We start from the raw sequence: 10,000 nt of genomic DNA, 5'->3' as shown, positions 1-10,000 counted from the left end.
TGCTATTGCTTATCTGTCTGAAATGTTTGTCTGGTTGTCACTCTTGATTGCTGACTATCTACAGTCATCTGAAATGTCGACAAAAGGTTTTAGTTCCATCCAAGAGCCTGAAAGACAGGGCAGACAGACAGACAGACAGACAGTCAGACAGACAGACAGACAGACAGACCGACAAACAGATAGACAGACGGACGGACGGACGGATGGACAGACAGACAGACAAACTGGTCTGTCCGTCCGTCCCTCTGTAAGTCTGTTTGTCTGTCTGTCCATCTGTCCGTCTGTGACAGACCGACAGTTGGACAGACAGACAGACAGATGGACAGACAGACGGACAGTCGGACAGATGGACGGACAGACCAACCGACAGACAGACAGACAGACAGACAGACTACACCCGACCCCCCACTCTATCATCCCTCCCAGGCCAGACCAAGTCATGGGGTAGGATGACTGCGGAGAGACACACAGGGGCCTCCTTGTTAGGCGATCGTCCATCCGGGAACACCGGGAACGAGCAGAGGGTTGGAATCCTGGGACACAGCAGAGGGGAGGGGAGGGGAGGGGAGAAACTGAAACAGGCCGTTTTTTCAGATTCCCGGGAGCACTCAGGCTCACATTATTCCTGACTGGCCTAGATAGAGAGACATCGCGGAGACCCCTAAATGCCCAGTCAGTCAGTCAGTCAGACACATGGGGACATAGAGAACCATGTCTCGCTGGCTGTACATGGACGTGAGGAACATGTGCACTATGATGCTGGCCCTGTGTAGACGGAAGGAGCGACGCGCTGGTGTTGGATGGACAGAACGCATGGGGTGAGTGGCTCAAAGAGAGAGAGAGAGAGAGAGAGAGAGAGAGAGAGAGAGAGAGAGAGAGAGAGAGAGAGAGAGAGAGGGGGGAAAGAGAGAGAAAGAAGAGATAGAGAGAGAAGGGAAAGAGAGAGAGAGAAGGGAAAGAGAGAGAAGGAAGAGATAGAGAGAGAAGGGAAAGAGAGAGAGAGAGAGAGAGAGAGAGAGAAGGGAGAAAAACAAAAGTGATCTGGTCTGTGGTCAGTGCCATGGAGGTGAGCTAAGGTGACAAGATCGGATGTACAATAGGGCATTCTGACTGAGCCCAGGCAGAGATGCAGAGGGAGGCTGGTGGAGGTAGAAATCAGAGGTCGGGCTCATCGTACTGTAAGGCGTGGAATGGATTGAGGAATGGTATCTAACTTGTAAGGTAGAAATCAGAGGAAGGCGTCATCATCATCATCATCGTACCTAACTCTGTTCCATGCATCACGATGAGCCCGTCCTCCCAAATGTCTACCTCCACCAGCCTCGCCTTGGCTGAGACGGAGAGAGAGTGAGCCTAGTCTAATAGAGGTGTATGTGAAACAGTGATGTAGTACACATAGTTGCATAGTGCAGTAGTGGTAATGTCATACTTACATTAGACACCAAGCACAGCTCCACTTATAATATATGCCATTTTAGCTGATGCTTTTTTTATCCAAAAGTGACTTACATTGCAGTGAGGGCATACATGTGTCACTATATATGTTCCCAGCGGGGAATTGAACCTAAGCGCAACCTAAGTGTTGTTAGCGCCATGCTTGACCGACCGAGCTACAGAGGACCATGCGTTATTATTACGCTGATGTGTAATGTAGTTGTCTGAGGCCAGCCATAGAGAGATATATATAGAGAGCGAGAGCCTCATGTGTGATGTATTGAGTTGGACAGTGTTGTGTGGTCCAGTGGGGAGATGGAGATGTGAATGAACAAACACAATACGCCTCCATAATAGCGCTTAGCCCGTGGCTGTATGCTCTCTGAACTCAACCCAATTGCACTTTAGTATTCACCATTGCCTCTTTGTGGACTGAAAGAGGCGTCTACAAACAAAACAACCATGGAAAACTGGCAACCTTAACACTAGAACAGCCATGCATTTTTACCTACTAAAAGAGGGTTACAATGCTCAAGCTGCTATTTACACACAACGACCACTAGTTGGCCGCTTGTAATTTTAGCCTGCTTCCTACACAGAAAAACGGCAAAATAGCTTTATATTAGCTTATCCTGATGTGATTTTGAAAACGTAACGATACTGGGTGGTAGAACGCACATATCTAGGAAAAGTCATGAAAGGAGGGTCCTGAAATTCGATCGAGTGCAAAGACATAACATTTTTCTTTACTCACAGGCTGATTAAGTGTTTTAATATGCTTGGTTTGAGGCCATGATCACGGCTCAGCAACTTCTCTGGTTATGTAAGCACGAGCTGGCTCACCCGTTTTAATGTTCACAGTTATGCATTATACACATATGAATAAGTGCACTTTGTCAATCTTATTTGTTGTTTTACTTATGATATTTTTGGGGTCAAAACATTGTTGTTTTCAAGCTGTACCATACTGTAAGTGAAATGCTCATCCTCCTGTTCATTGGCTGCCTGAGTCAGAAACCCTCCCCCTCCTGTTTATTGGCTGTCTGAGTCTGTAACCCTGCCCCTCCTGTTCATTGGCTGCCTGGGTCAGTCTGTCAGAGGTCTGCGCTAGTGTTCCTCTCCCAGTACCCACCAGGTCACGGCCCTCTAAAAGCTGTGTTACATTACTCCTCCTTTCACTCCTGGTGGACACTTGGTCACTAACCCTCATACACTTGTTCACTAACCCTCATACACTTGTTCACTAACACTATTAAACTTGTTCACTAACCCTCATACACTTGTTCACTATCCCTCATACACTTGTTCATTAACCCTCATATACTTGTTCACTATCCCTCATACACTTGTTCATTAACCCTCATATACTTGTTCATTAACCCTCATACACTTGTTCACTAACACCAATACACTTGTTCACTAACCCTCATACACTTGTTCATTAACCCTCATACACTTGTTCATTAACCCTCATATACTGTTCACTAACCCTCATACACTTGGTCACTAACCCTCATACACTTGGTCACTAACCCTCATACACTTGGTCACTAACCCTCATACACTTGTTCACTAACACTATTACACTTGTTCACTAACCCTCATACACTTGTTCATTAACACTATTACACTTGTTCACTAACCCTCATATACTAGTTCACTAACCCTCATATACTTGTTCACTAACCCTCATATACTTGTTCACTAACCCTCATATACTTGTTCACTAACCCTCATACACTTGTTCACTAACCCTCATACACTTGTTCATTAACCCTCATACACTTGTTCACTAACCCTCATATACTTGTTCACTAACACTATTACACTTGTTCACTAACCCTCATACACTTGTTCATTAACACTATTACACTTGTTCACTAACCCTCATATACTAGTTCACTAACCCTCATATACTTGTTCACTAACCCTCATATACTTGTTCACTAACCCTCATATACTTGTTCACTAACCCTCATACACTTGTTCACTAACCCTCATATACTTGTTCACTAACCCTCATACACTTGTTCACTAACCCTCATACACTTGTTCACTAACCCTCATACACTTGTTCACTAACCCTCATACACTTGTTCATTAACCCTCATACACTTGTTCACTAACCCTCATATACTTGTTCACTAACACTGTTACACTTGTTCACTAACCCTCATACACTTGTTCACTAAAACCCTCATACACTTGTTCACTAACCCTCATACACTTGTTCACTAACCCTCATACACTTGTTCACTAACCCTCATATACTTGTTCATTAACCCTCATACACTTGTTCACTAACCCTCATATACTTGTTCATTAACCCTCATACACTTGTTCACTAACCCTCATATACTTGTTCACTAACCCTCATACACGTGTTCACTAACACTGTTACACTTGTTCACTAACACTATTACACTTGTTCACTAACACTATTACACTTGTTCACTAACCCTCATATACTTGTTCATTAACCCTCATACACTTGTTCACTAACCCTCATATACTTGTTCACTAACCCTCATACACTTGTTCACTAACACTGTTACACTTGGTCACTAACACTATTACACTTGGTCACTAACTGTTGTGAAGGCCCACAGTTTAGTGCCAGTTTAGTTTCCCCAAACCAGCCCTATTTTGCCCCTAGTATTTCCTTTGTTATTTTCTATACAATTATATACGTTTCGTGAAGTATATGTATTATTCTTGTAATGTTTTATGCATATGTTTGATGACGTAGTATCCGGGGTGTGTCTGTGACCCGGATGCTACGTTCGGTGGTGGTATATAAGAGCCGGAAGGGCGGAGTCAGTCAGAGTGTGTGTAGAGAAGCCGAACGAGAGAGAACTAGAACGAGAGAAGCAACGAAGCCGATCTAAGATGGTGGATTCAGCAGCGAGCACACCGTGCAGCAACTGAAGACGCCAGGAAAAGCGAATCTTGAGTGAGCCACTGTAGCCTGTTGGTTGTGTTCCCGTTGGACCGTCTTGCCAGCGGCCGGCTGTTCACCGTGGGACCAAGCGGGACGCCAGCTGGACATTAATCGTCGTCTCCACGAGCAAACACAGACTCCAGCGGAGCTTCAACGCGGACCACTTCGTCGACGCACATGCCAGTCAACCAGGCCTCGACGCGCACCACGCCACTGGACTATAGGCCTGTTCAGGCCAGAGACTGTCAGTGAGTGATTGAGAGTGTGTGTGGCCGGCCGGGTGGGAATGTATATATGGGGATGTATACCACCGTCGTGTAATAAATGTGTTGTTCATCTGTAATACCGTGTGTTAGTTGTTTGTAGCTTCAATGCTAATGCTAGTGGTTTGAAGGCTAATGCTAATGCTAGTTCCCTTGCTAATGCTAACGACCTTAACTGCTAGTCTAACGGTTTGCTGTCGCCCCCTGCCTGTATCCTCTTATACTGCCTATTTAGCTCCCTTAGTTAGATAACCAGCCCTTTCCTAAAAGTATACAGTCCTTTTCAGCTACTCCCTGGTTACAATTTGGTCCTTCGAGCCGGATTGGTAGTGTAGTGATAGCATGGCTGAGCGCAGCCAACCAGACCAGACAGTTACCCCCCCTTCTCCGCCCCCTGAGCCAGAGCCACGACCACAGAGAGTCCCGCGGTTGCCTCCGAGGTTACAGGAGTATGAGCTTGAGCTTGAAAGCTCACTGAGTGGTAGCGAGGAGCGCACTCCACGGGATACAGTGGTCGGAGAGGCCGAGGTGTCCGCCGGCGAGCAGGTGGCTAGCACTGAGACAGCCCTCAAAGAGCACCAGCCTGAGGATGAGATGGCAGAACCGCAGGGTTTTGCCGTGGAAGCGGAAGAACAGGAAGGAGAGGCCCGGTCCGACAGCGCCTGCGGGCGGAAGAGGGAGGGCCTCAGCCTTAACGATCTGCCTCCCAGTACGGCGCGCTCGAGACCTAGCTCCTGCCGCTCAGTGGCTTCCCACCGGTCCAGGGCTTCCGTGGGCAGTTCTGCCTCTGGGGCGGATAGCCTGCACTCCAGAGGGAGTGGTGCCGCGCTGTCCGAATATATGCGCCAACAGGCCGAGATGGCGTTAGAGCGGGAGCGCCAACAGGCCGAGACGGCGTTAGAGCGGGAACGACTCCAGTTCGAGCGTGAACGCCTCCAGCGCCAGGAGGCGCTAGAACGCGAACGCCTCCAGATGAACGGAGCGGAACGCGCGGCGGAGAGACAGCGCCAGGAGGCGCTAGAACGTGAACGCGCGGCGGAGAGACAGCGCCAGGAGGCGCTAGAACGTGAACGCTTCCAGATGGAGCGCGACCGCCTCCAGACGGAGAGACAGCGCCAGGAGGCGCTAGAACGTGAATGCCTCCAGCGCCAGGAGGCGCTAGAACGGGAACGCTTCCAGATGGAGCGCGAGCGCCTCCAGATGGAGGGGGCGGAACGCGCGGCGGAGAGGCAGATGGCGAGAGAGCAACTGCACGCAGAGAAGATGGAGGAAATGATGCAGACCATGCGCGACGTGTGCATCAGCAGAACTCCGTCGGCCTGTAGCTCCAGAGTATCATCCGCACGGCCCTCTCGAGTGCCATCTCCTGAACCCCCCGCCGATGGCTCCATGACCCCCGCCAGGACTGTCCAACCACAGGCCCAGCTGACCACCTGGAAGGAAGAGGACCAGGGACCCGACCGCTACGCGGCCCAGAGGGAGCCAGCGTCGCTGCCTGGGGGGGGAGTCATCCCCCAAGAGCGTAGCACACCCCTAGGTCCTCCAGTGCACCAACATGCATGCAGGCCGGACACCCAGACCGTCACTCCAGCACCGATGATCCACTACAGGATGTTCCCCCAGGTGGAGGGACCCAAGTTCCCCTTCTTCAAGGACGAGGACAGGAGCCAGTATGTGGAGCTACGCATCTGCCTAGACACGCTCTTGGACAACTCCTGCTCCGAGTCCTACAAATATGCGATTCTCCTTCAGCATGTGAGGAACCCCAGAGCCCACAACATGGTACTGGCCCATGCCTCCGCACCGACACCTTACACCAGAGCGCTCGCTGACTTGGATGCCCGCTACGGTCGTCCCTGGAACCACGCCCTTGCTGAACTGCAAGCCCTCGAACAGCAGGCCCCCATCAAGGATGACCGGGCGCTGGATGACTTCGCGCTCCGCGTGCACACCTTGGTTGGGATGCTGAAGACGCAGGGCCCAGCTGGCGCCAGCGAGATCAACAGCACCTCCAACGTAGAGCGGCTGCTCCGCAAGATCCCACGCTTCCGGCAGGAGAGGTTCCGGCGACAGCAGCGCGTTCGTCACCCCGGGAAGTTGGGTCTGAGCATGGCTGCCTTCGCGGAGTTCCTACTGGAGGAAGTGCATGACACCAACGTAGACGCCATGGGTTACGCTGAGCCGAAGAAGGAGAGGGAGAAGGGAGACCGCTGGGACGGGCCGAGCTCGAACAGAGGACGCCCAGTAGGAGTGCTGCACACGGAGGAGGAGCCTCGGAGAGAGAGGACCACCCGACCTGAGGGAAAGGATTCCTCTCAACCCCCTCCAAAGGGACGGAGAGGTCCACCGCCATGTCCGTACTGCACCAGCGAGCACTGGCTCAATGAGTGCAGTGACTTCAACAACCTGAGTACCGAGGCCAAGCAGAGGTGGCTCGAGAAGAACCAGAGGTGCTGGAACTGTGGGCGCGACCATCTGGCGAAGAACTGCACCTTGAGGAGGAAGTGCAACCGCTGTGAGGAGGTCCACCTCCACATCCTACACGAGGTCTCCCTCGCCAGGTCCACGGAGGGCAACAGAAGCCCTAGGTCCGGTCGCGCACCGGAAGAGGAAACCCCTGTCTACTACCTAGACTCGCCACAGAGCAGCGGCTCCAAGGTTCTACTGAAGGTGGTGAAGGTCCGACTTCACCACAACAACGCTGTGTACGACACGTACGCCGTTCTAGACGACGGGTCGGAACGGACCATCCTTCTCCAGGGGGCAGTGCGCCAGTTGGGGCTCCAAGGGACTGCGGAGAAGCTGACTCTGCGCACGATACGTCGCGACCTTAAAGAGGTCACCGGGGCGAGAATCAACTTCTCTATCTCCCCGGCGGGGCGGCCGTCGGATAGACATCGGCTTCAGAATGTCTTCACCGCCGACCAGCTAGCGCTCTCCCGCTACGACTACCCCCTGGAGAGGTTACGCGCAAGATATCCCCACCTACGGGGAGTAGACCTACATCCGATAGAAGGAGCGGAGCCAACCCTTCTCATCGGCTCGGACAACGCTGAACTGATCGTGTCGCTCCGTCCTCCGCTGAGAGGACCACGAGGCTGCCCGATGGCTGTTAAGACTGCGCTTGGGTGGGCCCTCCAAGGCGCTACCGAGTGGAGAGAGAGGGACGGGAGAGCTACGTCATCCCTCCATGTCCGAACCGAAGAAGCAAACCAACCAACCGGACCGCCTGGAGTGGAATCTATTGCTGCCAGTGCACCTGGAACAGTTAGTACCACAAATGGTTCACCACAGGATGACCAACCGAGGAAGAAGTCTCTGTGGACAGAGCATAAGTCTCTGGATGGGAAGCCTTACTACTACAACTCCCAGACTAAGGAGTCCCGGTGGTGGCGCTACCGTGCCATGGCGGCAACAGCTGTTGCCGAGGAACACCTGCAGGTGGCCATGCACCCTCACGTGGCCGAGGTCAGCATTGACGCACCCGTCAATTCCGTCGAGTACACGTCAGCCATGAAAGTCTCAGCCAGTATTGTAGACGCCTCCAAGGAGGAAAGGCCGAAGTTGGCGAAGAAGAGAGTAAAGTGGAACCCAGAAGAGGAGGCCAAGCAGGCCTTCAAAGAGCTTCTGGAGGAGGATGGTGGTTCATCCGACGCGTCATGGGAGCAAACCATGAGAATGATCATCAACGACCCACGCTACAGCGCCCTGCCCAAGCTGAGTGAGAAGAAGCAAGTGTTTAAGGCCTACCAGGCTAAGAAGGAGAAGGAACAAGCCAAGCAGCTCAGGAAGAGGAACTGTGAGGCGCTGACGAGCATTCTGGACAACATGGCCAACGTCACCCACTGCACCACCTGGTCCGAGGCCCAGCAGTACCTGCTGGACAACCCCACCTTCGTTGAGTACGAGGCGCTGGAGAACATGGACCAGGAAGACGCTCTGATCTGCTTCGAGGAGCACATCCGCGCCCTGGAGAAGGAGGAGAAGCAGAAGATTCTGCTGAGGGAGAGAGACAAGATGTCCGAAGGTGCCGTGGTACTGGGGATGGACCAGTCCCTTCCGCGCGCCGCCTGGCGGACAGGCAGAGTGGTCGACACTCTCACCTCCTACTTCACGCTGCTAGAGCAGCCTAGCCAGTGTGCCTTCTTAGTTGACTGAAACCGAGGGTTTCATGGGGCGGCTGTTGTGAAGGCCCACAGTTTAGTGCCAGTTTAGTTTCCCCAAACCAGCCCTATTTTGCCCCTAGTATTTCCTTTGTTATTTTCTATACAATTATATACGTTTCGTGAAGTATATGTATTATTCTTGTAATGTTTTATGCATATGTTTGATGACGTAGTATCCGGGGTGTGTCTGTGACCCGGATGCTACGTTCGGTGGTGGTATATAAGAGCCGGAAGGGCGGAGTCAGTCAGAGTGTGTGTAGAGAAGCCGAACGAGAGAGAACTAGAACGAGAGAAGCAACGAAGCCGATCTAAGATGGTGGATTCAGCAGCGAGCACACCGTGCAGCAACTGAAGACGCCAGGAAAAGCGAATCTTGAGTGAGCCACTGTAGCCTGTTGGTTGTGTTCCCGTTGGACCGTCTTGCCAGCGGCCGGCTGTTCACCGTGGGACCAAGCGGGACGCCAGCTGGACATTAATCGTCGTCTCCACGAGCAAACACAGACTCCAGCGGAGCTTCAACGCGGACCACTTCGTCGACGCACATGCCAGTCAACCAGGCCTCGACGCGCACCACGCCACTGGACTATAGGCCTGTTCAGGCCAGAGACTGTCAGTGAGTGATTGAGAGTGTGTGTGGCCGGCCGGGTGGGAATGTATATATGGGGATGTATACCACCGTCGTGTAATAAATGTGTTGTTCATCTGTAATACCGTGTGTTAGTTGTTTGTAGCTTCAATGCTAATGCTAGTGGTTTGAAGGCTAATGCTAATGCTAGTTCCCTTGCTAATGCTAACGACCTTAACTGCTAGTCTAACGGTTTGCTGTCGCCCCCTGCCTGTATCCTCTTATACTGCCTATTTAGCTCCCTTAGTTAGATAACCAGCCCTTTCCTAAAAGTATACAGTCCTTTTCAGCTACTCCCTGGTTACACTAACACTATTACACTTGGTCACTAACCCTCATATACTTGTTCACTAACACTGTTACACTTGTTCACTAACACTATTACACTTGTTCACTAACACTATTACACTTGTTCACTAACACTGTTACACTTGTTCACTAACCCTCATACACTTGTTCATTAACCCTCATACACTTGGTCACTAACCCTCATACACTTGGTCACTAACCCTCATACACTTGGTCACTAACCCTCATACACTTGTTCACTAACACTGTTACACTTGTTCAC

General features: G+C 51.5%; 1 protein-coding gene across 1 annotated transcript in view; it reads left to right on the top strand.

Annotated features, from left to right (window-relative positions):
* Positions 1–10,000, top strand: part of LOC308162595 (nck-associated protein 5-like) — a gene marked incomplete at its 3' end in the record, with an annotated part of 69,550 nt that overhangs the window by 16,100 nt on the left and 43,450 nt on the right. The window lies entirely within an intron of this gene.

The sequence above is a fragment of the Nansenia antarctica genome, assembly GCF_963989245.1.
Source record: "Nansenia antarctica genome assembly, chromosome: 7".
Classification (NCBI taxonomy): Eukaryota; Metazoa; Chordata; class Actinopteri; order Argentiniformes; family Microstomatidae; genus Nansenia; species Nansenia antarctica.
Note: the sequence above shows the minus strand (reverse complement) of the source record. Positions and strands in the feature narration are given on the sequence as shown.